Source organism: Myotis myotis, unplaced genomic scaffold (genome assembly GCF_014108235.1).
Source record: "Myotis myotis isolate mMyoMyo1 unplaced genomic scaffold, mMyoMyo1.p scaffold_m19_p_15, whole genome shotgun sequence".
NCBI lineage: Eukaryota > Metazoa > Chordata > Mammalia > Chiroptera > Vespertilionidae > Myotis > Myotis myotis.
The window spans coordinates 27441014-27447013 of NW_023416319.1; the positions used below are offsets into that span (position 1 = coordinate 27441014).

The 6000-nt window shown below is 38.3% G+C and overlaps 1 protein-coding gene across 3 annotated transcripts in view; it reads right to left on the bottom strand.

Moving 5' to 3' along the window:
* A1CF (APOBEC1 complementation factor) overlaps positions 1-2877 on the bottom strand; it is an 81233-nt gene extending 78356 nt beyond the window's left edge. For 2 of the 3 annotated variants that reach the window (XM_036336756.1, XM_036336755.1), the window contains exon 1: positions 2783-2877. The gene's annotated coding sequence lies outside the window, so the exon portion shown is untranslated. The remainder of the gene's footprint in view (positions 1-2782) is intronic. The other variant, XM_036336757.1, reaches the window with a different exon arrangement.
* Between the last annotated feature and the right edge of the window lie 3123 nt (positions 2878-6000).

The following is a 6000-nucleotide window of genomic DNA, read 5'->3' on the forward strand; positions in this document are numbered from 1 at the left end:
TTTATCATAAAGATCAACTTTTAAATTTTTATTAGCAATGTTTTGACAAAGAGGAACTAATGGGTAGGTTCAGAAAATTTTAGGACATTTTTTCTGGAGGTTGTTACAAATAGAGGGATGGAAAGGGAAGAGAGTTTGCTGAAGTCCTTGTGTGCTAGGAACTGTGCCATCTGCTGCTTTGCTATATCATCTCATTTAATCTTCACTACATCCCCTGGGGTGGATTTTACCTCTGTTTTATAGGTAAGGAATCTGAGATCCAGAGAAGTTTAATATTTATGGCCAAGGCTGTAAAACTAGGGAGTTTGGGTACAGGTATCCCAACTCAGCTCTGCCAGGAAAACAGTCCAGCATTTATGCCACAGTTAATTTTGAACGTCTTGAAGATAGGCTTGGTCCCGAGTGATGGGAGATGGCTAGACTGTCGGGTCCCTTTTTAATTGTGATGATTTCAACAGTGATGATTTAATCAATTGTTGTTGTGAATGTTGGATATGGGCTATAAAAATGATTTGTTCTTTCTTAATCTGTGTTCTGAGGAATATTATTTCTGAGAGACATTTATAGGTGCTCCTGGAAGATGTTCTGTTGTAAATTAAGCTTGGGAAACCAAACACTGCCTACTCTCCTAGATATGTACAATGAATGAACATATTTACACAAGTGTAAATGCCCAGTCATTATGAATACAGTACAGTGGTTACTTGCTTAGGGCTCAGGAGTCAGGCACCTGGCTGGGGAGCCTGGCTCTGCCACTCCCAAACCGGATGATGTCCAGCCTGTTACAGCCTCAATGTTCTCACTTGTAAAATGTTAAAATAGTATCCATTTTACATAGCTTTTCTAAGAATAACACGAAAGACATGCATGGAAAGTGCTAAGATGTGCACTTGGCAATATAGTGCTTAATACATGCCTGTCATTATTATTCCTACTCAAAACTCTCATGTAGGAACAAGACCTGTGTAGCCACCGTTTCCTCAACTTAGTTGACAAGAGAGTCACTTTTTCTTGAGCCACATTTATTAGGGTCCACTGAATATAGTATAAGAAATGTATTTGAAATGACATCAAACCAATGTGGTATTGGTTGGAAATAGTAACAGAATATTCAGTGGTTTTCTATCCATCATGTCATTTTATATTTGCCTTTAACAACTAATTATTTTTCTTGCCGACTATTTCCCCTGCCCTTACACTTGATGAAGAACAAATTGGAACAGCAAAATGTGAGAATTGTCTCAGATGGGCAGTATCAACATGATCCCAGAAAACATGGCTCTTTCCAATGAACCTGTAAGTTATTTATCTCTTACTCTGCATTTGGCAGGGGGCACCTCCGTGGTTTGACAAATAGGTGAGATCACTTTCATTTTCAGGCCTATGGTATGCATCTCAGTACATACGATAAAGCATGTTTCAGACCAGACCAATACAGCATTGCCCCTAAATTATAACTAGAGTTGCATTTGCCAGTGTATATTTGGCAAAACACTAATCCTGCACAGATAACATATTCTTCATCTTCTAGGAGATACACAGCACACAACAGAAAAGCTCTGTAGTAGATAAACTTGTTTAACTTGAAACCCATTCTCCTTGGAACTTCCTTTGGTAATCATGCAACAAAAGTATTTCAATCAGAGGTTTTTTTGGTTTTTTTTTTTAGAGATTTCTGGTAGGAATGGGATAATACTGATAAGGGCCCTGGTAGATTTATTTTTTAGATAAAATACCAGCTTATTCTGGTTATGAATCATCTTTTCTTTGGAGTGAACAAAAAAATCATGGGAAAATATATCCACTGCAGCACAAGTACCCCAACCACCCTGAGAGGAAAGAATCTAATAATTAGCCATCACAGGGCTGAGATTTAACACTCTCAAAGCCGAACATTTTTGCCCTGGCCAGTTTGGCTCAGTGGATAGAGCTTTGGCCTGTGGACTGAAGGGTCCGGGTTCCAATCCAGTCAAGGGCACATGCCTGGGTTGTGGGCTTGATCCCCAGTAGGGGGTGTGCAAGAGGCAGCCGTTCAATGATTCTCTCTCATCATTGATGTTTCTATCTCTCTCTCCCTTCCTCTCTAAAATCAATAAAAATATACTTAAAACACACACACATAAAAAATAATCCCAGCCATTTTCTATGACTGTTTTTTTTTGTTTGTTTGTTTTGGTTTTTTTTTGCTAAAATGAAAAGTGAAAGCTTAAGGCATTCCTTTGTAACCAATAATGGCAGAGGAAACAGCAAGAATTCATCAAGGTGTTTGTTTTTTGTGGTGGTGGTACAAGAAAAAGGAGAAAAAAGATAACTGAATATATGGACTTTAAGTATGATAGGAATTGTGACCCGTACAGAGAACTCAGAATCGGCCAGTGACATTAATACTATTTCTCTTTAGTACATTTTTGTTTCCAGGATCCTGGGACCAGGAGAGATAATCAGCCACAACTCTCTGCTGTCTGGCTATTGCTAAATAAACATTTCGGAAGCATTAGCCCCACTCTTGAACTCCGAGTGGTAAATCTACATTTTTTAGCCTCAGACAAAGATTAAATTAAGGCGCAAAAGATGGCCGCCATCTCATTCTGAGATGATATGATCATCCCAATACTTTCTTTTGTTTTCAGGTTGCTTCATAGTATAAAAACAAACTGGAGAAATCCCTGAATTAGGCTCTATAGTAGAAGAGGGTGAAAGCTGTTTTCACTGCATTGCCACTGACCCACACTGTACAGTTTGACAGATTTGAAATAGAAAAAGCGAAACACATGGACCATACCTGAGTGATTTCAGAGATCCCCGCCCGGGAAAGGTTTCCTTGATTATGGCGAATTCAACGTGTCACTCTGTTATGCTCTAATCATCATATCAAACTCCAAAGGTTCAGTGACTTTGGGTTTGGTTTACAATTCTTGGGAGTTAAACTTTAACTCACCCTGTCTCTTGCATCCATGCAGCCCTTTGACCAGATAACTGGGTCGCTACAGCTCAAACAGAATCTACAAAACTACTGCTGCCGTTTGTGTACAAAATGAAAATGAATTTTGCATTAAACACATTGATATGAATAATATTTCGAAGCCATCTCAGTGACATCTATTTACAAAGTAGAACTCATGGCAATTTGGCTACCTAAGCTTTTTTTCTTGTGTTAGTTCCCAGTTTTCTGCTTATGCCAAAATGATATTAAGGCTAAGGGAATTTAGGAGAATGTTATTTTTCACACTTTTTATATCACTGTACTACATGGAGTAAAGTGTGGATTTTTAGGTCAAGTATGTAGCTAGATGGTAGCTTACAAAACTAAAATACACAAAAGCATTTACATAACCAAGCAAATAGGGTCCGATCAGGTTGAACAAGCCTGCTTTTTATACACGTTGCTCATTCAGATTTTAAGAGAATGAGCAACTGTGAAAGCATAATAATCAGTTATGTACTGGATTATACAAGAGCCAAGGCCATTGTTGGTAGCTTGAATCCAAGTAGTAACTGTTTCCTAAAGAACAGAGATATGTTACTTTTAAAGATATAAAGTCTACATTCTAAATTCGCTGGGAAGAGCTCTGGTGTACAACATATTAAAACCAGAACAGAATAGAACATGTCAAGTGAACGGCATCTAGAAAGTGTATGCAGTGTTCATGAAACCTCTATTTTAGCTACCTGTATGTGTGTACTGGTTGTAAATTTTATTTTATTGATTGGGGAGCATAATTTTATTTATTTATTTACTTACTTATTCTTTAAAATATCTAAGAGAAGAAGAGATAGAAACATCAGTGACGACAAAGAATCATTGATCCTCCATCTCCTGCATGCCCTCCACTAGGGGTTGAGCCTGCAATCCGGGCATGTGCCCTGACCTGGCATAGTACCCTTACCTGTTTCATAGGTCGATGCTCAATCAGTGAGCCACACTGGCCAGGCAGGGAACACAATTTGAAAAGCTTGCAAAATACTGTGTTAATCTTTAGGGATTAGTGGTTGACAAGCCAGATATAGGGTATATGTATTAAGCAGATACTTCCCCCAATGATTAACTTAGTTGTAACAAGTATTACAAAGAAGTACAGGAAGCTAAACAACATAAGACACATGGACCTAATCTAGCTTGAAACTGGGGCGAGGGGGAGGAAGGGGTGTTGACAAAAGTCTTCTAGAAAGCCAGATATTTCAACTGAGGATAGGGATGTCAGGGACGGGAGGGTGGGCATTCTGGCAGATAGAAGTAGCACATGTGGTTGCCCTGAGTTTGAGTGAGTTTGGCACATTTAATGAACTGGTAGAGGAGTTGAGTTGTGAGGGGCAGAGGGAAAGAAGGGAAAGTGGAGGAGGCCCATTCATAGTTTTCAGTGTTATCCTGGGGCAATAGGAAGTCACTGTTTTAAGAAGGTGAGTCACATGATCTGCTTGTGTGTATTCTGGGTGTAGAGTTGAGAATAACTTGTCATAAGATGACAATGCCTGTCCTCCTTTTTTTATTGAGTTATAATTGACATATAACATTATATTATTTACTCCTTTTTATAAAATCAAAATATGCTTAAGTTAGAATTATTTTTTATGCATTTAAATAAGAGTTAGTGATTTGTATTTGAGGGAGGCAAAGCAGATAATAGACTAGTTAGAGAGAAGGTGTTAGTGGTTAAGTTTAGGGTGGTGGCATTAGAGCAAGAAAAATGGACAAAAGAAGAGGTTTGCAAGTGGACTGTAATCACGTCAATAGTAGGTGCTCATTAAATGGTAGTTGTTATCAATCATTTGCATGTGCTTTATTTGGCTTGTGGATTTTAATAAATTTGGCTTTAATAGCAGACTGACTTTTCCACCCAGCAGAATTGTCATATTTAGCCCAGCCAGTGTGGCTCAGTGGTTGAACATCAACCCATGAACCAGGAGGTCAGGGTTCAATTCCTGGTCAAAGCAAATGTTCTGGTTGCAGGCTCAATCTCTAAAAGGGGGCGTGCAGGAGGCAGCCAATCAATGATTCTCTCTCATCATTGATGTTTCTATCTCTCTATCTTCCTTCCTTTCTGAAATCAATAAAAATATATAAAATAAAATATATAAAATATTTAAAAAACCATTGATTATTGCTGGCTTAGGTAAAACACAAAGCTTAAAATAAACTAAAATATAATTCAAAGCCAGAGATGAGCAAGTGTAAGAAATGTCCCTCCCAGCCATCCTCCTCCTTACCTAACTCAATAAAAGATTTATTTACTATTTACTATTTTCAATTTCCTAGCCAGTGGTTGGCAAACTAATTAGTCAACAGAGCCAAATATCAACAGTACAATGATTGAAATTTCTTTTGAGAGCCAAATTTTTTTAACTTAAACTATATAGGTAGGTACATTGTTATTAACTTAATTAGGGTGCTCCTAGGCTTAGGAAGAGCCACACTCAAGGGACCAAAAAGCCGCATGTAGCTCGCGACCTGCAGTTTGCCGACCACGGTCCTAGGAATTCAAAATTCATTTTTGATGTTGGGTGGTTGGATTTGGGTATTTAATTAACTCCAGGGAAACATTCTAAAGAATGAAAGGGCCAAATCAGACACACTGCATAGGGCAAAAGCCCAATTCTCTCTCCTTGTCTATTGTGTAGAAAGAGCTTTGATCCTGAATCTGGCACCTGAGGGACATAGTCTTAATGGCCTCACTTATGAGCTATGTAACCTTGAGTGCGCCTCTTCTCTGAGTCTCAGTGTTGTTGCCTTTAATGAGGAAAACATCTCCCTCCCTTATCTACCTCATGGACTATTGAGAGGGCCCAATGAATGTGTATGAAAATAATTTGAAAAATAAATAATAGTTCCATAAGAGCACAGAGTGGAATCATTCATTACAGAGCAAATTAAATCTATATGTTTCAGTCTATGTCTGTGATGCTTCTTGCTTTATTCTGTGAATGAGGACTTCTAGGATTTATGCCTGCTCTTTAGAGATTCATAGCATTCAAACCTAAAAGCTGGATGCTATTCTTAATGCT